General features: G+C 40.2%; 1 protein-coding gene and 1 long non-coding RNA gene across 2 annotated transcripts in view; one reads left to right on the top strand and one right to left on the bottom strand.

Moving 5' to 3' along the window:
* The first annotated feature begins 241 nt into the window (after nucleotides 1-241).
* irf2 (interferon regulatory factor 2) overlaps nucleotides 242-26,515 on the top strand; it is a 55,427-nt gene continuing 29,153 nt past the window's right edge. Inside the window, exon 1 of the mRNA XM_062981405.1 lies at nucleotides 242-745. The gene's annotated coding sequence lies outside the window, so the exon portion shown is untranslated. The remainder of the gene's footprint in view (nucleotides 746-26,515) is intronic.
* LOC107982918 (uncharacterized) lies at nucleotides 21,898-25,456 on the bottom strand. Its single transcript, XR_010006417.1, has 2 exons — nucleotides 25,276-25,456; nucleotides 21,898-23,719 (listed from the first exon to the last, which is right to left on the bottom strand). It is a non-coding gene; the product is annotated as an uncharacterized LOC107982918 (long non-coding RNA).

The following is a 26,515-nucleotide window of genomic DNA, read 5'->3' as shown; positions in this document are numbered from 1 at the left end:
TGTTCTGGGTTATATGGCTATGTGGAAGGGCCCTGGGTGATCTGAGTCCACACTGCCATATATTCCAGTTCAAAGCAGATAATGTGGGATTTTATTCAGCTGTGTGGAAGGAGCCCTTGGCACCAGTTGCAGGAAAAGGCGAAAGACCTTGCAAAACTACAACTCCCATGCTTCTAGACCACTCCTGCTATGATGAACCCGGAAGGCGCTCCCAGGCGAAGCCATTGCAGAACGAGAAGAAAGAGAAAGAGGGAAAAGGAGGCTTTCCCTTCTGGAAAAGGGAAGTGAGCCTGGCTTTTCCTCCTCCTTTCCCTCCCTCTTCCCCTTGTGTTTCCCTCTCTCTCTCTCTCTCTGGCTGGAGGGAAGTGAAAATGAAATCGACTTTTCGGAGAAATGATGAAAGCGGCGCCGGCTGCCAATGAGCTTCTGCGGCAAACTTCCGCACCTCTTTCTCCCCTCCTCCCCGCACAAACAAGGCCTGGGAACAAGGAGAAGGAGAAGGAGAAAGGGAAGGCGAGCTGGAGGAACCGAGGGAGGGAAGGAAAGAGAGGCGAGCCAAGGGTTTGGGTTTTCCTCAAAGCCCCGGCGCCTTGTTTTGCTTTCGATCTGGACTCCGAGGCGGAATTAACTTTTAGTTTTGCTCCCGCCGCCATCCAACCCCGCCGCCTCTTTCCCTTTCCATTTCGCGTCTCTTGGCAACCGAGGCAACCTTGAAGGAAGGAAGGAATATTGCACACCATTCTGGGTAAGGAAAAAAAAGAAAGACCACTATTTTAAGCCGATGAAGACATTGATTTATTATTTTCCTCCCTCCATATTAGACAGGCGCACGTGCCAACTGCTTTGCATCTCCAAATGTTGCCATAAGAATCAGGCTGTTGCCTGGTGGGATTTAAAAGGTTTTTTGGTTTTAATTTCACTTTTGGATTTGCAGAGGGAAGGAAAAGGGTTGGGCTGCTGGGATTGGCTGTAGACTCAGGGCCCTTCCAGACAGGCCCCGTCTCCCAGGATCCGATCCCAGGTTTTCTGTTTATTCCAGATTATTTGGCAGTGGAGACTCATATAATCCAATTTAATGCAGAAAAACCTGGGATCAGATCCTGGATTATAGGGCCTGGCTGGAAGGGCAGTTAAGGCCCTTCCACACAGTCCTATATCCCAGAATATCAAGACAGGAAATCCCACATTGTCTGCTTTGAACTGGAATATATGGCAGTGTGGACTCTGATAACCCAGTTCAAAGCAGATATTGCGGGATTTTCTGCCTTAATATTCTGAGTTATAAGGCTGTGTGGAAGAGCCCTTCGAGGAAGAGGCCAAGGGCCCAAACAAAGGCCAAGGCGAACTTCCCTTTCACTTTGGGGGAAGTTCTGAGATGACATCTACACTTGACATTTAACGCAGTTCAAAACTGAAACAGCCAAGCAACCAAACTCCTGCAAAAGATGCACATTTGTGGTTGGTGCTGTCACCACCCCAGGCTTCAAAGGCTCCATTCCACATCTGAATAAAATCCCACATTATCTGCTTTGAACTGAAATATATAGCAGTTTGGATGCAGATAACTCAGTTCAAAGCAGATATTGTGGGTTATTCTGCCTTGATATTCTGGGTTATATGGCTGTGTGGAAGGACCCAGAGTGATTCCTGCATTTCTTTCTAGCACAGCGAAACCTACTTCATTCTTCAGTGCTGGTTTGAAACTGCGTTAAGTGCTCAGTGTGGACTTTCTCAAAGTGGATCCCTTGAGGGCTGGATTGCGGCGGGGTTGTTTCAGAAACTTGTACTATTTTGAGTGTCCCACAGAAGGCAATGGATCCTTGCTTGTCTCTCCAAGAGCCTTTCCATGCAGGCCCCAGATGCCAGGATCTGATCCCAGGTTTTCTGCTTTAAACTGGATATATGAGTCCGCACTGGCAGATAATCTGGGATAAACAGAAAACCTGGGATCAGATCCTGGGATATAGGGCCTGCCTGGAAGGGCCCCAAGAGACTTATTTCCCTTACATTATATGAGTATTATCATTAGAGTCCCACCTATTTTCTTGGACATCAGGCCCGGTTGCAGTGTGCTGGGGGATTGGGGAGGCATGACTCTTTTCCTGTCCAGGGCTTCCACTCCTCTAGGACTTTGCTCTCAGCCATAGAGGGTGAGGCCCCTTCCACACAGCTGAATAAAACCCCACATTTTATGTTTTGAATTGGAATATATGGCAGTGTGGACTCAGCCCAGTTCAAAGCAGATATTCTGGATTATATGGCTGTGTGGAAGGGCCTTCAGATAACTCAGTTAAAGGCAGGTATTGTGGGATTTTCTGTCTTGATATCCTGGGTTATAGGGCTGTGTGGAAGGGCCCAGAGCAAGGGCCCTTCCAGACAGGCCCTATATCCCAGGATCTGATCCCAGGTTTTTTGTTTATCCCGGATTATTTGGCAGTGGGGACTCCTACAATCCTACAGTTTCAAGCAGAAAGCCTGGGATCCGATCCTGGGATATAGGGCTCTGAGATCAATGCTTCGAAACTGTCTTGCTCTTCCCCTGCAGAGGCCTTCCAAAGCGCTGCTTTTCCAACCTTTGGCCCTCCACCTTTGTGGGACTCCAACTCCCAGGCGCCTCAGCCAGGTTGGCCAAGGGCGAGGGATTCTGGGAGTTGGAGTCCCCTTTTGGGAGGAAGACCAAAGAAGGAAGTACAGCATTGGCTGGATCGGGAGGAGCTTAGAAGAGGAGCTTCTAATAACGGTCATTTCTCTAACTAGCAATTGGAGATTTGGAGAGAAGCAAAGGGGGGAAGGGTTTGTCGGTGACCCCACCCGCAGAAGAAGGTTCTGTGTTACACAAGCCTGGAGCGCGGTCACTTCCTTTTTCTCGGGTCACACGGTGACGTTGACGCTCGGGCTGGCCAATTGGGAAGCGAGCTCGCGCCGAGGGAAGGCACCAATGAACGCCTCGCGCTGGCGAAAGGGAAGAGGAGGGGTGGGAGGGGGGCTCCGTTGGTTTCTCTTCCTGGAAGTTCAGCGTCGGTTTGACGGGAACAGGAAGGCATTTGTCGTCGTCGGAGGGAGGGAGGGAGGGGGATGTTGGAGTCCCTAGCTGAGGCCTGCAGGATGGATGGGAACCAGGGCTTTTGTAGAAGGAGGGGTCCATTACTCAAGAACGTGACAGTGGACTGTGTGGTGTTTACCTTTAGACTTAGGCCCCTTCCACACAGCTGCATACGATCCACATTGAGCTGGATTATATGGCAGTGTGGACTCAGTTCAGAGCAGATATTGTGGATTCTCTGCCTTGATATTCTGGGTTATAGGGCTGTGTGGAAGGGCCTTTAATGGTAACTTCCTGGATGTCTTGGGGCACTTCTACACAGCACTATATCCCAGACTATCAAGGCAGGGAATCACAATATCTGCTTTGAACTGGGTTAGCTGAGTCAACACTGCCATATAATGCAGTTCAAAGCAGATAATGTCGGATTTTATACAGCTGTGTGGATGGAAGGGTCCTTAGGCATGGAAGACTTGGGCCCCTTCCACAGAGCTGAATAAAATCCCACATTTTCTGCTTTGAACTGGAATATATGGCAGTGTGGACTCACGACAACCCAGGCCCCTTCCACATAGCTGAATAAAATCCCACAGTATCTGTTTTGAACTGGGATATAAGGCACTGTGGACTCAGATATTCCAGTTAAAAGCAGATATTGTGGGTTATTCCGCCATGATATTCTGGGATATAGGGCTGTGTGGAAAGGCCCCCAGTTCAAAGAAGATATTGTGGGATTTTCTGCCTTGATATTCTGGATTATATGGCTGCCTGGAAGGGCCCTTAGAGATGGTTTTCGCTAGTTCCTTCCTCAGAAATATGGCCTGCTGCTCTTGAGATTTGTTGGTGGTCTCTTATCCAAGTACAGTAGAGTCTCACTCATCCAAGCTAAACGGGCCGGCAGAAGCTTGGATAAGCGAATAACTTGGATGATAAGGAGGGATTAAGGAAAAGTCTATTAAACATCAAATTAGGTTATGATTTTACAAATTAAGCACCAAAACTTCATGTTATACAACAAATTTGACAGAAAAAGTAGTTCAATAAGCAGTAATGTTATGTTGTAATTACTGTATTTACGAATTTAGCACCAAAATATCACGATATATTGAAAACATTGACTACAAAAATGGCTTGGATTATCCAGAGGCTTGGATAAGCGAGGCATGGATTAGTGAGACTCTACTGTACTAACCCTGCTTAGATTCCAAAGTCAGAGAACATCTGGATATCTTTAAGGGCAGAGCTTTCCAAACCTTTCATATTGGTGACACAATTTTTAGATGTGCATCATTTTGCGACACACGAATTCTGTTTTACTCGCAAACCAAAGGTGAAACCAAGCCCTTATAAGAGACACGGCACAAGTATGAATTTTCATAATTAAATGTATAGGGACACAACACATATCACAAAAACCTTTTATCATTTTTGAAAATATATGATTTGTAAGGTGATAACACACATGTACAAGATTTTTGTTGTTTATTAGTAAATATGTTTATTTATATCCCGCTTTTTCTCTCCATACGGAGAATCAAAGTGGCTCACAACTAAAGGCATTGCAGTTCAACTTCAGATATACAAGTACAGTAGAGTCTCACTTATCCAACATAAACGGGCCGTCAGAATGTTGGATAAGCAAATATGTTGGATAATAAGGAGGCATTAAGGAAAAGCCTATTAAACATCAAATTAGGTTATGATTTTACAAATGAAGCACCAAAACATCATGTTAGACAACAAATTTGGCAGAAAAAGTAGTTCAATACACAGTAATGCTATGTAGTAATTACTGTATTTATGAATTTAGCACCAAAATATGATATATTGAAAGCATTGACTACAAAAATGTGTTGGATAATCCAGAACGTTGGATAGGCGAGTGTTGGATAAGTGAGACTCTACTGTATTAAAAGAGTAATAAACTTAATTAAAGCATATAAAATCACAGCAGCCCCTGATGATCTTAAAAACCTTCTTTAAAAGCCTGCCTGAATACAAAGGTTTTAATCTGCCGCCTGAAGCACAGCAGGCAGGGGGCCATTCTGGCTTCCCAGGGCAGGAGTTTCAGAGTTGAGGGGCAGCCACCGAGAAGGAAGACCCGCTCATGCATTCCCACCAACCAGGCTTGAGTTGGAGGTGGGATTGAGAGAAGGGCCTCTCCTGAAAAGCTCAGGGCCCAGGCAGATTCATCCAAGGGGATGTGATCAGCGGACCTGTATCGTCTAGGGTTTAAAGGTCATAACCAGTACTTAGAGTTGTGCCCGGTAACAGACTGGCAGCAAGTAGAATTGCTTCAATGAGGGAGGGGTCCATTCCCTGTAGCCAGCCTCAGTGAGCAACCTGGCTGCAGCTGTTTGGACCAGCTGAAGTTTCCGAGAACTCTTCAGAAGTAGCCCCACATAGAATGCATTACAGTGATTCAGATGAGATATAATTAAGATGTGTATCATCATGACCAGATCTAGCTTCTCAAGGAACAGGCACAGTTGACACACAAGTTTTAATTGTGCAAAGGGCTCCTGGCCTCCTCCAAACCTGCACCTCCAGGTTCAGCAGTGAATTTAAGAGGACCCCCAAATCATCACACTAATAAAAATTGAAATAGGAGAATGCACAAAAAAGTATAGAATTACTACAAAAGAGACAAATCTTCATTTCTTGAGTATACTAAAGCTATCAAGTATTAGAAGAATTAGGGAAAGCAAACTCTTGCGATACACAATTTATGGGCATTTTCTTTCCACATTTTAATGAGATGTATGGGGTTGATGGGATGAATAAGGCTTTTTTATAGTTGGTAGAATATTAGATAAAAATATAAACATTTTGTCATCAAGCATTTTTAGGTTTCCGTGTTTGAGTAATATTTCTTATTTCTTATAGACTCAAATGTTTCTCCTTAAGTTTACACAGCACACCTAAACACTGCAGTCGACTAACATATCGCAACACACAGTTTGGAAAGCTCTGCTTTAGGGCATTTCACAGTGGACTATAAAATAATTAATCAGATTAATGTTGCACTGTATTGAAAAACTCTGCTTCTCCACAGTGTGCTGTTTCAAGTGGCTTATCAATTTATTGGGGTTTCTTAGGCAAGGAATACTCAGGGGTGGTTTTGCCAGTTCCTTCCTCTGAAATACGGCCTATAGCACCAGGTACTGATCAGGGCTGACCTTGCTCAGTTTCCAAAATCAGGATCTGGTTCATTTAGAATATTTCACAATGGACTACACGTGAATTAATTAAATTAGTGGGATGCCATATTAGGAAAACTGCTTATCTACAATTGTGCTTGTCTTCAAGTTGCCTGTTAACATCCTTTGACCCAATGAATTTTATAGTGTTTTCTTAGGCAAGGAATACTCAGAGGTAGTTTTGCCAGATCCTTCCTCTGAGGCATAGCGTACATCACCTAATGGTCTCATGTCCAAACCCTAACCGGGGTGCTGGCACTGACATATTGGGAGACAGTCATACCAAGGACAGTGGCATGCAGTTTTCCCCCTTTTGTTCAGTGCCACACTGCATTTAAGAAGGAATAAGGGAAGGAGCTGTTTGAGCCAAGGCAGGTCCTATATGGACGCAGACAGCAGCAAACTTTAGACTCCTAGAGACAGCAAAAGTTTTAAATATAGAAGGGAAGATTTTAGATATTTGCAGTCTTCCAACTTTCGTGGTGGTCTTGCATTCTTAACTCCTGCAAAAGAGATGAGCCTACGTAAATGCTTTTTTTGGTGGAATCCTGGCATTTTCTTCCCTAACCTTATTAAGATTGTGTGATTCTATTTAGACATTGAAGCAAATTATCTTCAATTAAAAAAAACTTTGTTTATATAGATGCATTCATTGTGTGGGTGACCTGGCAATCTAAATGTGGGAAAATGAATACCAATAAAAATTTACAGCATATTCTCTGGCTATACTTCTTCATTATAGGAATGCATTGATTCAGTCATTCTGGAAGCGAAAGCAAAGTCACCTCCTTCCTCTGCTTATGAAAAATTAGTCTAGTCAATTTCAGTTAATTGTGTGTACTTATATATTGAAATACTGACTCAAATGTTTTTGGGGGCAAAGATTGAGTTTGACTTGAAACATATCAGCTAAGCATCAGGCAGACTTTGCTTGGAAAGGAGTTTCATCAAGTGCTGTATGCAACTGTAGAAAAGGCCCATTTCTGTAGTAGCTACCTGCTGAAGCTTTGTCAGCAAGGGCACCTGGAAAAAGCCACTGTTTAGCTCAGCTACTGGGCAAAATTGAACAGGAACAAGCAGTCCTTCCCTCTGATCCCAGCTTGGCTTGCTTTCTGAAATGAGAGCTAATCTGATAAGATTTGTTTGTTTGTTTTGTGTATCCTATGCCTTTTTAAGAAAGTGTCAGCCAGCTTTTGTGAGACTCCCACTGATGATCAGGTTAGCATTTTCGTAGCTCTACCACTGACCAAGGTAAATCAGTGCATGCATACATGAACTATGTGTATCTTGAACTTTCAGTGCACTGAGCTGTAGTCTCCCAAGTTCTATACAAATACTTCATTTTGCATACATTTTATCAGAATTGTTTTACAGACTGATTGTTAAATATTGGAAACTGAAGAGTTTAGCTAAGCGAAGAAATTTCTTGCCTTGTCAAGGACATAACCTGATTAAACTCCTTCCTTGTGTTTATGAGATATTCCCAAGCATTTCCCAAGTTGTCTCCTCTGCTATATAAGTTGATACTTGGGCCTAGCAATTTTTGCACTCAAGAACTGCACAATCGAGTTACAAAAGTAATCACAAAAATCTGAGAATAGTTACGATTTTGTTTTGGGCTGCATTCGTAGGTGTCCTTGAACACATGTGCCCCATGGGCTGCAGGTTGGACAAATCTGTTGTAAAGCATTTGCAGAGTCCCATTTAACATGCTGGTTCACAATTGTGTAGTTCTGGGTCAGGTTGTGTGGTTTACCATTCTTTTGTGCCTCCCCTTCCCCTACTGCATTTGACGCACAAACCATCGTACATCCTTCCCCAACTTGCTACCCACCAGATGTTTTGGACTACAATTCACAGTATTCTTTCATACTTGCCATATTGTCCAGGGCTGAAAGTTGAAAGGCAAAACATCTTCAGAACACCAGGTTGGGAACCCTACTATAGAAGATGCACCCATCTTTTGGACAGATTTGAGAATATTTACTTGGGACATGATTCATGTTTCAGGCAGCGCCATTTTAAGAATGGCATTGATTTATATTGTGGCAGCTTAATTGAGTGGGATCACTTGTACAGGGAATGGAAATGCGATGGTTTAAGGATGTCTTAATGGTCAGCTGAACACATAATGGCATTTATGCAACCTGATCTAATGCAAGTGGGGTTATAAGTCTTTGTGGAACATTATCTGGTACTTGTTGATAGGATTATGCATTCATGTGGTTTCTTAGTTTCAGTCACAATGGGTTTCTTGACAAAAGCACTGATTCCGCCCCAGATTTCCACCTATACTAGTGTTGTTCCATTCAGTATAATTTTAACTGTGCCTACGGAGGTGTAATCTTAGAAATGCTTGTAGTGTCTAAACTACATTTATGTCTGTTCTGCGTTACTGGCACAAGTGCTTTTAAGAACGTAGCCTGAGACACTAATTGAGAGTATGAGTCATTCTTCTAGTGTTAAACAAGAACAAACTGTGCTTCAAACATATTGTAGATGTTCTTTATAGTAAAGTACTCTCAGTTTCTATGTGTGTGGAGGCTTACTGTTATAGTAAAGAATGCTTTTTAAAAAGCTTTCCCTGAGAAGTTTTCTTTACTTTTTAGGAATGACTTCTCTTTGAATGGATTCTGAGTAAGGATTCTGAGTACATAGGCTCTATCTCGAAAAGAAATCTAATAGACTGAAATGCAGATTAAAAGAATTCTGCTTGTCTAAAGTCTTGTGGGATTTGTTTTTTTACTTGTTTATTTTGAATAGTAGGTTTTCATGCCATACCACGAAGTTTCAGAACCCCTTTGCCATATTAAATGCCCCACCCTGTTCAAGAAATACAAGCTGTACACTCTTGGTGACTCCCGGGAGCTACAGAAGAATATTTGTACAGTTCTATACATCTTACCCATATTCTGTGCCAAGAAATGTCAGAATATGACATTGGAATAAATGATAACAAGAATTCACTATTACTATAGCTTTTATTGTGGAAAAAGAAAGGAAGGAAAGAAGCATACTAAGGATAAATTGTGGAGAATGAATATGGGTGACTGTAATTATATACACCTATCTAGCAGCAATGTCTAAATACCCTAAAGACACCAGATCACTTCTGATCTTGGGAACTAAGCAGGGTCAACACTTGTTAGTACTTGGATGGAAGACTGCCAATGAATATTTCAGAGGAAGGAAATGACAGAACCACTTCTGAGTATTCTTTGCCTAAGACATCCCTAAGGCATGCATCAGACTGTGCTGTGAGCACTTCTGTTTTCATGTCCTCATCTCTGAATTTCCTGGTGGTTTGCAGTGTTAAGCCTGTTGCGATAAAAACAATAAGGAGCATTGTGTTACCTTAAGCACTAACAAACATTTCAATTACATACAGGAAGTGTTTTTACATTGTAATTTTAAAGCACATACACAGAAAGGCAGAAATAAGAACAGTAACCGTATGAAGTTAACCCTAGTAATCATATTCGTTGTTGAGTAATACAGGTAAGGTGATTTTAAAAGAACGCACCTTTGTTCCTTTTCAAGCTATCAAAGAGAGAGAGCTGACTAGCTATGTGACATATGTTCTTAATTCCTCTAAGCGTATTGCCGGTAGATATATGGAACAGTTGTCATCAGGCTATGGTTCTTGTGTTTATTTCTCTTTTACATGGTCTGTTGCTTCTGGTCAATATGCATTGTTGCTTGGACAGATGTCTGTAAGAAAGTGCAAGCCCACTACACAACATTTGTAGGAGAGTCATTTATTGTTGAATATGAATAATAGATCATTGATGTTACATTTGAGTAGATTTATTTGGATTGTGTAGGTGACAAAAATAGTACAGTATTTACTTTATTCTTCTTCTTAGTTCATGCTATAGTAGATGGTTTCTGGCCTTACTGGTCAAATTTTCACCTAATGGGGTGGATATGGTAGAAATGCCTAGTCTAAGTCCTTGAGTCCCTGTGTGAAGAGATGAAGATGTATCTTGATTATACACAATGTGTGGGAATCATGCTGTTCTCTGGATATTGAACTGTAGTTACCAGTAGCTTTAGCCAATGTAGCCGTAAGGGTGCTCTGAGTTCAGTTCAACAACATCAGGGAGATCGCATGATTCCTGTCTTTGATGTAGATAGCAGATTTTGTGGAGTTCTCTGGATGGAACCTAGAAAGATGAAAGAATATGAAGTAGTCAATAGATTTCCATTCTATGCCTCTTATGATGTTAGACATAGAACTGGATAAAGATGTCATTCCTGTATCCCTTTTGTAGAGAGAAAGTAAGAAGTCGCTACTCTATTAATCAATCATGAATATGTTGGCACTTTGTAGGGCCATACAAGGACACATAACAATGTCAGTGCTCTGAAGAATTTGTAAGTACAAAATGGCAGAGTTTCCTGGCAGATTATCTAACTTTACCATGAATTATGAAATTCATCATAGCTTATAGTCTTATCTGTGTAGGGAATGTGTTGATATATAAAGGACCTTCTGGAAGCTTATCAATGGATTGTAGTTTCCTGCGGAAGTTAGTGGTATTATTATTATTATTATTATTATTATTATTATTTAAAACCTGCTTTTTCTCTCTACAAAGGGACTCACTGTTCACTGGTAGCCTGAGCGAACTGGAAGCATATAGCCTAAATTTGGAATCCATGTAACCAGACAGCACCATCATAACAATACTCGCAATGTGTTCGATATCAGATTCTGTACGTAGGTTTCAGCTGCATGGAACAGATACATGATTTTGGCTATCTGTGCAAGGCTAACGATTTGGTCCAGGAATCTCAATTCTGGTATATGGCTGAGAATACAACGCATCCAACTTGCTAAAGCCAGACAGGCATTCTGCATGGTCAAAATGCTATGTTTGTGATCAAAAATAGTTCTAAAGTTTTGTTTATGTTTCCCTATTACCAAAAGAAAGCGCATCTAACAAGGTAATGCTGTACGTTTTGTTGACAGAACAACACTTAATTCTCAGTAAAAGTGGGATAATTCGTGCATGAATAAACCTTCAGAAAAACAACAAAACAAACAGGAAATGTTGACGGAATAAGCTGCATTAGAGTAGTACCTGCTTAATCACGGGAAAGTCCAACATACCTTGTCAAACAAAATTCCCCTTGGTGGCTGTAAATCTTTGTTTATAGAATACAAGATTAATCTTTAAGGGCTGGTTTTATAACTTACTGTACTGGACTTTTGTTCTCTCTCCCCACTACACATGTGACAACCCCATGAAGTAATTACGTTCCCAATGTAATACTCTTTTTTTAAAAAACAACCCACCAGTCTGTCATCACAAATAGAGTTCAGGGGAGTTGTCCATTTAGATGAAAAGGCAAACCGGTTTGGTTCAGAACATGAAATGGAAAAGAAAAAACACAAATACAAGAGAGAGAAGTATGAAACCATGAAGTTCCTTACAATTTTGCTCTAATAGCTCCAAACTATTCTTTCTTAATCAAGTCAGTAACGTACAGGATATGGTATAATATTCCTACTTGTTGCATGAGAGGGCTGTTTGTACCATTGTACGAGTTGTTGCTGCATAATACTGGGTGGCCCAAAAGTTACCATACATAGGGAAAATAGGAAATAGTAATTACAACTAATTTTATTTACAGAATATTTACAAAATATTCTCTGTGTTGTATGTCTGAAAGTATAATATATATACAATATATAGTAATATGTATAACATAAAATAAAATAATTATTTTTCCTATGTATGGAAACTTTGGGGACATCCTGTGGTTAAGTTGGCCAATTCAAGGGAAATTGTCACAACCTATTTTCACTGCGTATTCTTAGATGGCACCTGGATTTTACACCTTAAGCATGGACGGATTATTATCTCCTAACACATCACACCTTAAACCAAGTGATAGTAGTCTAGCCACTTTAAAATCTTTCCACATAATATTGGCATCTAAATGTTAGAAATGGCATCCTTATCTTCAATGTACATATTTCAAACCCAAGCAACTATGCAGGTTCTTCTTCTTGCCTTGCCATCATAATATTCCTACAGTGCTAATTCATGTCAGCGTGGAGGTCAGGGTGCGAGCTGGGTGGGTTCCTTCAAACTCCATCAATCATCTTCTCCAGCACCCTGATGAATTGGTTGCAATCGTCTGTCACACTAATTCCTCTGTTCAAATGTCAGACTCAAAGACATCTCTAGTCTAAAGTCCAAACATTTATTTAATATCTATAATACATATTTACAAAGCATAGCAAAAGCCATCGCTCTGAGCTGGCATTTCTCTATAGCCTCTTGCTTTGGCAAACACAGCTCAACACACAGAGATAAGAAGACACATTCCTCAGTACGAAGGAAGTTGCCGATCTCCAAGGTCGGAAATCATGCCTGATAGGTCATAGCAATCACAACAGGCTGTCAGTCAAAACTAGCCTGCTGTTAACTGTTTCATTGCTGAAACACACACTCTTGCAAAAACAGCAGAAACACTTGATTTACGTTTCATACACATACAACCATAATCCAACAATTCAACAGAATGGTTTTATAAAAGGGATCTTGCAAACTGATGTACGTCAGGCTTTTTTTGGTATAACATTACATTTCAAAATGGTACAGATTCCTTTGACAGCCATTTGTTTAGTACAGTAGACCCTTCATTTTTTGCAGGGTTTCATGTTGAAAATGGAATAACTGCAAATCTTGAGAGTGTAGCTCTCTAGGCCCTTGAAGGCTACTGTGGGATTAACTTCTCCAGAAGTTGACCATAAAAGCATGCTGCAGGACTTAGAGTTTTATGGAGACATGTTCCTTCTAGGAATATATAGTTCCTCTAGGGCAGTGTGTTGCAGTCCGCGGCCCATCAATTCATTTTTGTTGGCCCTTGCCCTTCTTACTGGAAAAATATTTTAATTTAACATTTGGAAAAAAAAGATTACCCTTCTCACTGCGTTAAGTTTTTAAAAAATGTTTTCTTTCTGGAATGTCTCTGGCCCTCACAGGTTGGATCACACTGCTCTAGGGCAATACAGCAGAAGTGAACTATAGAGTTGCCCTGGAGGATCTAGAGATTCTTAGAAAGAACATATCAATCAATCTATAAATAATGCAGTCTGTAAAAGTTAGACCTGTAAATGTGGAGGGCCCACTGTCTATGTTGCTGGCATAAAGGTACTTAGGAATTTTCTCCCTTTTTTGCATTGTGAAAGTTGGATACAGTTAAAAACTATTTACTTGAATACTTCCTGGATGCTGGAAGTTAGGAAATCACTTGTGCTAGCTGAACTGGCTTAAAGCTGCCCTTGTGTTGGTATAACGTCTTCTGCCAGCTGGTCTCAGAAATCAGTAGAGAATGAATCTGGCAGCACAACTGGTTTTCTAGATGGGATTGGTCTGTAGAAGAGCCAAAAAAAGGGGCAGAGATGGAGTAAATCTTGAGAAGAGCCAGGTATGCCAAGCCAAAGCTCTTTCAGTCTGATCACTATGCCAACATGAATTTAGATGAGGGCAGGGTAATCCTAAATTATTTCTGACATCACTAAAACCAACAGGGTATGGATTCAATACAGCTTCATCTGACCTATTGTTGGCTCAGGCATCTTTGTCAGAATTGTAGTCTTTGTTACTTTAATGAATTTGATATTATTGTAAAGGCTATAATATATGCCAAATTCCTGTGCTAAATGGTTTATGGGTTGTTACATAAATTTTGGAGCATCTTAACATGAAGCAAAATAGTTTGAAGAACAAATGTCATAGGAAACCTCAGTTTCCACCAGGGTCCATGTGTTTTGAATGAATCATTGGATTATCTCCATCCATGGCAACATGGAATAATTCTGTAGAGAAGATAAAACTTCGTAGAAGTCTTTTTGAAAAGGTTCAACATTAAAATAGTAATTAATACCTCCGTTTTAACCAGTAGATCTTATCTATTCTAATCATAGCATGTTTTTTTTTATTGCAAAAAGATTCATGGTTTTTCTAATGTTCTTTTGGAATTGTTCAGAATTTTAATCCATGAAACTCTACATTACAATAAGATTCACAGGTAACAGAAAGCAAAAATGATCAAGTATACACATAGAGGTGTTCTGTAGTGGCATATTTGTATTTGGGAAAACTCCAGGTCTTAAAAGACAAAGCTGAAAGCAGGGACCTCTGATCTTTCGATTTCAATTCATCTGGCAGAAGTTATCCTAAGAAGGAAATTAGTGTAGTCCAGAGAGGTCAACTATTCAGGTGACAATTGGAGAATTTCAAACTAGCAAAGTTTTGTTACAAGCAGACAGAATAACCCACACCCAGATAATAAAATAAACACTTTAATCAAATATTATCGCATACCTTTACTGCACTGTGCAAATAGCTGTTCTGAGTACAGAGAACACTTTTGTGAAAACAAAGTGGATATGAATAGCGTGTGTGATTACGTCTTGTGAAGTTTGTACCCCAGATCACCTGAAATCTCACTCACATGCACGTTCCACTGCTTAACTTTTCTGCACATGCTGTATATTTTTTAGAATTCTATTCAGAAACAAAATCATACTCTTATCCTTTTACAGTTCTATTTACAGAGATATTTGAGGTGTTTATGTAAGAAACCCTGCATCTTCCACCTTCTGTTTCTGTGTATTTTAGAGGGAAAATCAGTGCTTGAAATGTAGGTCTAGGCTTCATAATTGACCTGGTGTGATTATATTTTGTATCCTTATGCAAGTATTAAAATGCGAAACGCAGCTACTGGAGAGGAAACCAATAAGCAAAGTGCCAGTAAACCTTTTTTATGTTTTATCAAATTCCCACATCATGAAATGTGAGCCTGTTAATTTTAAATATGCCTGAATAATATTGTTGCTGTGGGGGGGTGGGCATGTGTACATGACCATTTCCTGAAAGAAATGAATACTCCAACAAATTTTCTCAGATCCACTATCAAGTGTAATCCTGTGCCTTGTCTACTCTGAAGTAAGTCCCACTGAGGTCCCAAGTATGTGTGCATAGGCTTGCACCATATGTGCTTTTGTACAATTTGGACCATTTGTATGCATCCTGCTTTTGGTATATCTACAAGTGATTTTAACATGTTAATAGTACTGTAGTTCTTTTCAAACACCAGAACAGATATTTAATTCTATTTCCATGTAAGATATTTGGATATTCTTCTAGGTCAGTGGTTCTCAATCTGTGGGTCCCCAGATGTTTTGGCCTTCAGCTCCCAGAAATCCTAACCTCTAGTAAGCTGGATGGGATTTCTGGGAGTTGTAGGCCAAAACACCTGGGGACCCACAAGTTGAGAGCCTCTGTTCTGGGTAGTTCTGGCTTTCCATGTTGGAAAGTAGTATTCTATTACAAAGACATACATATTTAGAAGTAAAAATCTAACGTATAAACACCTGTAATTATTCTGGGAGAGAAACAGTGTAGTGTAGTTGTTTGAGTGTCAGACTAGGACACTGGAGAACAGGATTTGAATCCCTACTTGACCATGAAAACCCATTTTCTCAAACTCAGAGAAAGGCAAAGGCAAATCTTCTCTCTTTGAACAAATCTTGCCAAAAAAAAAACACACCCTATGATAGGTTCATCTTAGGGTTTCCATAAGTTGGAAAAAATGTGAAGGCACACAACAATAATTAAACCATTCAGACTTGAGGGTCTATCAAAATAACTTACAGTTGCACTGCTACTATGGCTTATTGGCTATATGCAGGTATCCAACAGGATGCAGTAATAAAACCCAAGACAAAGGAAAAGTTAGCTCATACTCCATAGCTGATCAAAACATTCCTTCCTCATGGTTGCTGTCCACTGGGGATCCCCACTATGACCAAAACATTACCCTCAGTGGATCAGTTGCATTCCAGCAACGGCACCCCTCAAGACAAGACAAATTATTTGATTTCTCACAATTTTTACACAATCTTCTCTTGTTCTAAAAGGTGTGAACACTTTGGAACACAAAAGGAATAGTTTCCCAAGTGTTCGCAGATGGAAACAGTCTTGTCTGTCTCGTCAGCATCTGATGTTGCTTAACCTGCCAGGGAGGATGTCACTCCTGAAAGCTGTATTGTTGCAATGTTAATGATGATGTTGTTAGCTACAGGCCTACTTAATGAATTAGCAATGCTTAGTTACTACATTATGTGTCCCTTAGGCATATTAAACATATATACGGTAAATGGGGGTGCTATCACTCCATTTCATCTGGAAATTCCAAACCCTTGCAATATTTTTAGTGATTTTTAATTTTTTAAATTTTTGGTCATGCGTCCAATCACAAAGTAAACACTCATGGCTTTCTATTCATTTTGGGATTAGCTAGTTTCCTAGACGTTGCCCGCGGCCACATCACATGCTTCCTCAGTTACCAAATAGTTCCTTGATGGGATCCGTTTATGTCTTCAAACATAGAATCCTGTTTCTGTTTTTTGAAAGAATCAGACATTGTTTTGGTGGTAGATAACCAACTGCTGCTGTGTATTGTATTCTTCCTACATAGCACTTCTGCACACAGATGTGTTTCCCCACACAAACGCACACACTGTATTGGAAAGACAGAGTTAACAATAGCAGTGGTTTATGTCCTAACACTTCCCTCTTACATGCAAGTCCCTGATGACTGCAGGAAGTCACTTAGAAAGCATGAAGCTCTTTGGCTAGAGGCCCAGTAATGTTTGGCACGAGGTCAGGATTTTTTCCCCTTGAGTTTGCAGTAACAAACTTTTTCTCTCAGTTCTCATTTTAGTTGAACTTGCTTGGCAGGTTGCATATTTGATCTTGAGAACAGGTCTCATGCATATAAAAACACCAAGGGCAAACCATGTGTATATGTATTTAACTCTATGGATGGAAACTGGGTAGACATGTGGTTTCAGTTCATTTGTCTTTTATCTTTTAAAATGCATTCAATATTTATGAGGTAAATGCTCATAGGTGAGTAATGATCTTGTGCATTCATGCTGTGTTCTAAAAAGTGTCAAAATGTACTGACATCTGATCCTTTTCCTCAGTGATCTCTTGGAATAGGGCTTAAACTAGGTTTTTTTTAACCCTGGAAGAAACTTCAAAATAATCTTCGGATTTCAGGAACCCTTGCATAAAATTATATTCTATACAACTCAAAAATCGGTATTTTTTCTCTATTACGATCTCTCACACAACTCTCAGAGAACCCTTAGGATTCTAGAAAACCCATGATTTCTAGGAAGTGACTGAAGGAATAAAACAACTGACATTCATATGTTTATATCTCAAAAATTATTTCTAAAACAATTAGTAACAAGAAAACCTTTGTGTTTGACTATATCTTGTATTTAGAACATTGCTATTCCTCAACATGTTTTCTTTTATGGGACTGAATGTTTTGTATGTACTTTATTCTACAGAGAACTAGAATAGACAAAATAATTGTCTCCCCAAATTCCCCTGTACATCACCATTCTCATAGTTTGTGTAATGGTTGAATCTGAGTCGATTCTGGCTAGATAGGAAGATTACACTGTAGGACCACTGAGGTCCCTTCCACACAGCTGTATAAAATCCCACATTATTTGCTTTAAATTGGGTTATATGGCAGTGTGGACTCGGCTAACCCAGTCTAAGCAGATATTGTGGATTATCTGCCTTGATATTCTGGGTTATATGGCTGTGTGGAAGGGCCCCGAGTAGTCTGGGTTGAGAAGAATGCATGCATATGAAGCTGTGAACATCTTAATGGGTATCTGGAAAAAACAAAATAAAATAGGCAGTCTTCATCATTAGAGACTGGCTAAAAAGCAAGCTCTGTAGAAAAATTTGGAAATGATAGGTCTTCTTTACTAACAGTTATACAAAGGCACTGATGTAATGTTTATTTTTACGTGTGGAGAGCTTGGCTGATGAGTACCAGCAAACAGTTGCTTAGCTTCATTGCTTTAGTACAAGTGCCAAAGCAAGAACATGGATCCCTATTCAACGAGAACTCTGGAGGTTGCCTGTATTAGGAAAACATGAAAGTGATATTCCGTATTTTATCTCTGAGCACAGCTTCACTCTTTCTTGGGTGTAACCTTTGAATCCCCTACCTCTTTGCGAGCTGCATCAGCTTAGATGAAGGAGACGTTTGAGAAAATATCAAGTGGGCTCCGAAGTAGCAGACTGGTACATTTTCTGTGAAGGAATGGAGCTCACCCAGCAAGCTATGAAATGTGTTTAATAGTCATATAGAATTTTAAGGAAATTTCTTAGGGAAATTCAAATTGGGCATGTCCTACTTCGGTATGCTTAAACATCTTTGCTAGCAAAGTTGAAAATGATGATGACTACTTTTCCAAGAAGCACGCTTCCTGCTCCAGTCACATGAAGATGGGACAGCGTAATTATAAAACCACAGCTGTGGGGACTTTTCCTATTTGATAGTAAGTGGCCTTTAAAAAGTGGCAAATAGATATGGCAAGGGGAGCCCCCGGTGGCGCATTGGGTGAAACCGCTGAGCTGCTGAACTTGCTGACCGAAAGGTCGGCGGTTTGAATACGGGGAGCAGGGTGAGCTCCCACTGTTAACCCCAGCTTCTGCCAACCTAGCAATTTGAAAACATGCAAATGTTAGTAGATCAATAGGTACTGCTCCAGTGGGAAGGTAACAACGCTCCATACAGTCATGCTGGCCACATGACCTTGGAGGTGTCTACAGACAACGGCGGCTCTTCGGCTTAGAGATGATCACTAACCCCCAGAGTCGGACATGACCAGACTTGATGTCAGATGAAGACCTTTACCTTTACCTAGATATGGCAAAACAGAAAATATCACATCAGATATTTGGAACTTCAAAATAATAATAATAATAATAATAATAATAATAATAATAATAATAAAAAAACTTTATTTATACCCCGCCACCATCTCCCCAACGGGGACTCGGGGCGGCTTACATGGGGCCATGCCCAGAGCAAAACAATATAACAAGTATAAATACCACATAACATAGAGGAATTAAACAATACAATGAGTAATAATATACAATATACACTACAACGCAAATCAAAGAAACAGTAAAAAAACAGTAAAAACAGGGCCGGCCACGTGAATACAAGGATAAAAAACTCACAGGCACTTGTACCAGGACATCAACTGGGATCCAGTGCAACTCTTTTACCAAAGATGCTTTGCCCCATTCAGCTTGCTCACATAATCCATGCTCTAATTTGTTCATATGTGACATGTGTGCAGTGGTGTCATTCAAAGTAATTAGCAAGTGGTTCCCATCCCTATCTCTCCCTTGGTCAAGTCTTATTTGGGGTGCATCTTCACTGTAGAATTAATGCAGTTTGACACCACTTCAACTGCTATTGCTCAATGCTATAGAATCGTAGGGGATGTAGTTTGACGAGGGAACCACATTCTTTGACAGAGAAGGCCAAAGACCTTGTAAAACTGCAAGTCCCATGATCCCATAACTTTCAGCCATGGCAGTTTAGCTGGCATCAAACTGCATTCATTCTGCTGTGTAGATGCACCACTGTAATATTGTGTTCAATTCTGGGGTCCTCATTTTAAGACGGATGTAGAGTTGGAGAACAAGGATGATAAAGAAAGAGGTATGAACAAAGTATGAGGAATACTTGAAGTTGGGCTTGTTCCGATACTAATGAGGCAATGATAAAATAATGAAAATATTATAAAATATATGCTGTTTAAAAGGGAAATATTAAAGCAGTATTAAATGATTACAAGACATCTGCAAAATCTGCAGGCACACCTTCCTTGCGGGTATATGTTATTAGAATGCCAAAGTATGTTGAGATTATGTATAAGATAGATAATATATGTAAACCACAGAGTTAGGAATAGAACATTCAACAAACATAGTAAGAACCATTGACTTGGCAACCAGCCACCATATAACGTGACTTAACAGAAATCAATTGTAGTATTGTGTTTTATTTCTCTAACCCTTGCACAAATTCACCCAGAGGCAAAAATGCACAGGATTGTACAAATAAGCATCTTGGGGAGTATAAAACATACACATATTTACCAAGTCTGAATTGTAGATGATCTCCTTTTGCAGATTAGGCACAAGTATTAAAAATGATGCAAATTTGATTTCCCCCCCAAAAGAAATATTGAAATAAAAGTCAACTTTACCAGAAATCTGCATTTAAAATAACTTGGCGCCAAAACCCCAATTTTGGAACAGAGGAAACCTTTGTCCTTTCTTTTCTTAATTGGATAATCTTCAAACTTTAATATTAAAATTCAAGAGTCATGCATTTTGTATTCTACAGTTTCTCTTTGATAACTGGAAAAACCAACAATATTATCAAGTATTGTAAATCTGTCTTCCCATTTTAATTGGAAAAGTAATATAAGAATGTTTTCAGAAATTAAGTGTAATTAGGAAAAGCAATGAATAAAACCAAAGTTAATTGACAGGAATTAACAAATAAAAAAACTTAGATAGATTTAAAAGTGTTATCACCTCGGATTATATAAGAGAAATGTAAAAGCCTGAAGGAGAACCTGTTCTTGTTTGGAAAACCAGTGCCCCTCCCAACAAAATCATGTCAATTATTGTTATCTAACAGCAAGAGGAATACTCACATTCAAATTTTTTAAAAAATAATAAATATGCTGAACTTAAATTACCCATCTATCCCGTTTGTTATGGCTGGGTTCTGACTTTTACCATTGTCTTAGTAAAGCAACTCTTAGACAATAAATAAAATTATATCCATATTAACAAAAATTAGTAAAAAAAATTCTTGACTCTTCCATGTTTCACCTTATTGTGCCTTATGTAACTCTGTAGTGGTCGTGAACCAAAGTTCCTTGGCTTATAGGAAGTCCAGACATCAGTGAGCTTTTTCCTTGTTGACTGCACATTAGAAACAGAGGGAACTGTTATATTTGTGCCATTCTGGTGGCTCCCCAAAGGAAACTGCTTGAGTGGCAGATTGTGAGACCAAATAGGCCTTTAGCCTGATCCAGCATAACTTTTTGTGTCTTATTATGGCATTAGAAAATGAATCCAAAAATAACACCTCAGCAACAACAACTGGAGCAGGATACATTGCTAAACTCACTGTGATCCAGATTCTGAATTGTGCCAAGGATCTCGATCAATATGGAAGGCTGCCTGCTTCAGAAGTCACACAGAACATGGTTTAAAAGAAGATCAGTTTTAGGGGCTGGATTATCTGGTCCTCCCTCCTTCTTCATAATGTGTAGATATTCCAATTTTTACTCTTAGTGTATGCCTGAGTGCCTTCACAAGCAGGACCAGCTACAAGATGCTACAGTAGTTTCGTTTAGAAGTTCTCAAAGCATATATCAGTATAGTCAGAATACACAACCCAACACAAAAAATCTTGGTGTCTTTGTTTTTAAGGCTTGTTCCTGAGGTTATTTGGGGAATCAGCTCTAGTTTCTTACATATAGTTATCATGGTTTTCTATGAGTGAGCAGATGGTGACTGGTAGATGGCATATAGTCTGTATCTCAAAAACTAGAGCTGATGGGGAAAAACTGGTGCCACATTTTGAATCAGAAGATCAGATAAACCCAGAAACAGGGCTAGCATTTGAGACACCAGAATCTCTATTGGCCAGTGTTATTATTTTCTTAGAACATCCACACAAGCATGGTGTCAGAGACAGAACGCCAGCAAGTAAAACAAAACTCAGTTTATTGAGGTTACAGAACTAAAAACGCCTGTAAGAAACAAAGAACAGGGCAAACACTTGACTTCAGTGTGCTAAATAACAAAAAGCAGCTCAGTTTGAGCTAAAACAGTTCAAAGGAATAAACCGGGTTAAACAGCAGTATAATCCGGATTAAATCAAAGAGCTTACTTCAGCTTGGCAAACAATGCAAACAAAAGAGGATCAACAGGAGTTGGATTGTAAACAAAAGACTGGTGGCAGATTCCTCTCTGCTACTCAGGAACAGCAGGGGAGTAAACCAGGCTTGTTTACTCCTTCCTGCAGCGAACGAAAGAAAGCGTGGTCGTAGTCAAGATTCAGGTTTAGGGTAACGGCAGTCAGCAGGGTCCCAATCCGGTCCAGAGGTTCAATAGCCAAGCGTAGTCGTCAAGGAATCCAAAGGTCACACCGATAGCCAGCAGAAGGGTTAATCCGGAATCGTAGTCAGTCAGTCCAGCGTCAATCCAGTGAAAGTAGGTATTGCCCGTCAAAAAGACGACGGAGGTCCAAGCTATCAAGATTAAACACAAGTTGCACAGAGAAAAACCCCGCACAGTTCCTCCCGCCGTCAATGCCCAGTGTCCTTGGTAAACTTACGTATCCAGTAATGAATCACACCCGTCTTCAGGAAATTCCCCAGCAAGAGCCCAAGCGTCCGTCCAGATTACCTTGCCCAACGCAATTAGACATTGGTCCCAAACCCCATTTTATCACAGTTCAAGCTCATCATCGCTGTCAGCTGCCATCCCAATTCCAGATGCCCCAACATCATCATCCTCATCAGAACTTAAGCACCTTTGACTACGCCCCACAGCATCCCCAGCTGTGGATCCCGCTCCATCCCTCCAACCAGTCCATGGGTCTGATCCTGCAACCCGCCAATCACCTCCCATGCTTTCATTGCCTGTTTCCCCAACACCCAAATCCTCCCTCACACGAGTCCATTCCATATCATCCTCCTCCGAGCTGGCCATCTCTTCCTCCAAACCCTGAGAAAAACCCTCAAATGAGTCCTCATCTGTCAGCTCTGCAAACAAATCCCGGAGCCGTTTCCTTTCACGCTCCTCGAGAATGTCTGACTCTCGAGGAGTCTTACGACCCCTTCTTTCATTACCGGAGCCCGAAGGCTCAACCATAACACATGGGGTTCACCATTGTTTGTTGTTGTTGTTGTTGTTGTTGTTGTTGTTGTTGTTGTTGTAAGCCTTCAAATAATTTCCAACTTGTGGAGAGCTAAGGCAAACATATCAAGGGATTTAGAGCGGGGTATCATTGCCAAATGCTGAGGCTAAGAGAGTATAATTGTCCAAGGCATTTCCACGATTGAGTAGATTTTGAGTCTTGGTCTCCAGAGTTGCTCAAATCAGTTCTTAGTAGACAGAAAACACTATTGACCAGGGCCACTACTTTGAAATCCAGAAGCAACAATAATTATTGACCCTAACTGAATGGCATTTAACATATTTTTGGATTAGTCTTGAGAAAATCTGTATTCATAAATGTAGAAATACGAACACAAAGAAAGGGGAGATATTATTCACCCAAGTATTTCAAACTCCCTCTGCCCAGATTTCATATCCACATGTTTAACGTACTCCATACTCCATATTTAGTATACAAATTACCACAAAATCGCATCATATGCAGTAGTGGATGCAGGGAAGAATCATGGTGAAGTCTATTCAGTGCTCAGAACTTTCTTATATTCTGTCTTCCTTAAAATAGAGCCGGTGCTTCCTTACATTCTGGAATGGCGCCAAATTCTGAACACATCCAATTTCTCTGAATCCTATAATTAGAGTAGAGGTTCATCCAAGCAATTCTATCTGGTCACACAAGATACTATCAGTACATGTGAAATGAATGTGAATTTGAAGATGAAGGCTGAGTTACTTTTCCTTTGCTGTTTCATTTTATCAATCCTGTTTCTCTAATATGGATTATGTGGAAGCTGAATGAACATTTTTTTCACAGTTTTTTTCTCTATAGTAAATAAGTTTCATTATAGATTTAGCAATAGAGGAAGACTATGCAACCCGGATCCTTTCGAATTCTCATATCACTTGGTCTTTTGCAACTTGTATAGGCCCAGAGTAATGCATGTTGGACTTTGACAAATTATTGATCCCATCATGGCTCAACAGGCTGGGTAGGGCAAATTCAAACAGGGCAACAATATATATAGCAGTCTTTCTGTTTTCACACAGAGAACATAGGGAATAAACAGTCCCTTTTAAACAGTCTTTAAATATGTCTCATTTGACTTATAAATAATCAGGCTTTGGAGCGTATAGCAGCCATTTCTTCCCTGACCATTTTCAGTGAGCTGCTCTCTTCCCTGTCCGAGATGAAAGTGGCAGTTAAAACCATTTTGTCTTGGCACCAAGCTAGAGATAGCAGCCAATCGGAATTCTGGCTCCTGGCTGGCTCAGCCAATCAGCTGTCGACACATGCCCTTTCCAGTCAACTCACCACATCATGGTGCCTCTTTTACAAATCCTCACACAGAATATATTGCTGCTCAGAATGAATTTTGATGTATTGTAAATCTCACTTGTGAAGCACATGAAAAATGACTAGTACAGATTATATCTCTTTTTTCAATCTATTATTTTATCCAGATTTGTAGCTCCACAAAGATGGAAGCAACTAAACTGTTGCTGGTAAATCCTAAAGGGTCCTGGTTTTGGAGAGAAATCTCAAATCCTGTTTTGAGCCTCCTTGAGAGAGAGATGTTAGAATACAAATACTCTTGAATGAATGAGGTCCTACTGATGCTGAAGTTAATGGGGTTTTCCTTGCTTAGGGGGAGGTTTGACAACCTTTCTTGCAAACCTGAGATCCCATAGTCCACTCCCATAGATTCTTGGAGCTACAGCAAAGTCCTGCTTATTCGAATTCCGCTTATCCGACACTCTGTATTATTCAAGGCAAATATCCTCCCCCGCTCGCTCTCACTCACTCACTCACCCTGCTGGGTCCCGGTGCTGCCAGAATCCAGCTGGGTGAGTGAGCGAGGGACAGAGGGCAGGTGAATGAAGGAGGGCAGCAAAGGCCCTCCCTTGCTTGCTCCTTTGCCAAGCTGGGTCCCAGTGCCACCAAGGCCACTGCTGGGACCCGGCCTGGTAAGTGAGTGAGGGAGGGAGAGTAGGCAAGGGAGAACCCACCCTGTTATCCGTCAGTTTTGCTTATCTGTCATTCTGCCTGCCAGTTTATGACAGATAAAGCGAGATTCTATTATATAATCCCCAAAGTAACTTTTCTGAATTCTTCTCAAAAACCTTTATAATACAAAAACCAGGAGTGAAAGAAGGAGCAAATATATGTATTTTCAATGGGACTAACCTTGTATTAGCAGTTTTAAAGGACATTACTTCATCAAGTATGCATTTCAGCAATTGTGGCTTCTACTCCCCCTGTTCTGCTCTGTTGTTCACCAAATATCGCTGTAAAATGTTTTACTGTTTGCCTGGCTACCAGAAAAGATCACCTGCTTGACAAGGAACTTAAAACCTAGTTACAAAATCTGGAGGGTCAATGCCCTTAGTGGAAAAAGGCCAATGTTTACAGTATAAAGGCTGGACGGAAAAGATGTTTCATCCTGTTATTGTTGGAGTCCCACTTAGAATATTTTCCAGTTGCTGACAATATCGAAACTAGTATTAAGCAAAATACCCAGCACAATAGTTTCATTTCTAATTTCTTTCCTTCATTGCTTTCAGTTTCTGTGATGCTGTTCATTTTGACAAGATGCCTGGCCCCAGAAGTTGCAGTTTCTATATGTGTTTCATCAGGGTTTCCAGCCAGGAAGTTTGAACTTCAGGCCTGCAAAGAATTACTCAGAGAAGCCCAGAAACTACTTGTGGTCCCCACACAATGGAACAGCCACATAGATAAAATTAACTCCCAACTTTTTATATTTTTATTCCACTTTGATATGTTCAAATCTCTTAAGGCGTAGATTGCCCAATCCCCATTCTCTGTTCTTTCTCATTTTTGCTGCAGTGTGCATTTGTTGCTAACTACTTCTGTAAATATATGGGAAAGAGAAACAAAGTGGTTGATGTTGTAAATTTTTTATTTTAGTTTGAGAAGGAAAGCATTGCAACATAATTCATAGAAACACTAATACTTTGAGAAACAGAGATTTCCTGTAGAGACTTGCTTCAAGAAAAGAGTTCCTGCAAAATCCTGGCTTTCTTTCAGGCTTCCTAAGAGCTTTACAGTAAGAGCACCTCCCATTTTGATCTGACTGAAGAAAACTGATTTTGTATATGATTTTGTGTCTAAGTCATCTTATGAAATACTGCTTCCAGAGTTTTTGATTAATACCATGACTATGCTAAAACTATGTTCAAAATTAGTTCAACAAATTAAAGAAAATGTGAGAAGATCAAAGGCATGATTCCACATTTCCACAATAAATACATATTAGGGTTTTTATACTGCTGTGCTATCTCACAATGAGTATGGAAAATTGCATGCTGAAATACACATCTGGCTCAAAATCTTCATCTCCTTTGAACATTTGCATGTAGACACAGACATGTGGGCAAAGGGTTTTAGAATAAATCCCCAATGCCTT

The sequence above is a fragment of the Anolis carolinensis genome, chromosome 5 (assembly GCF_035594765.1).
Source record: "Anolis carolinensis isolate JA03-04 chromosome 5, rAnoCar3.1.pri, whole genome shotgun sequence".
NCBI lineage: Eukaryota > Metazoa > Chordata > Lepidosauria > Squamata > Dactyloidae > Anolis > Anolis carolinensis.
The sequence above is the reverse complement of the archived record's forward strand: the minus strand, read 5'-3'. Positions and strand labels throughout refer to the sequence as shown.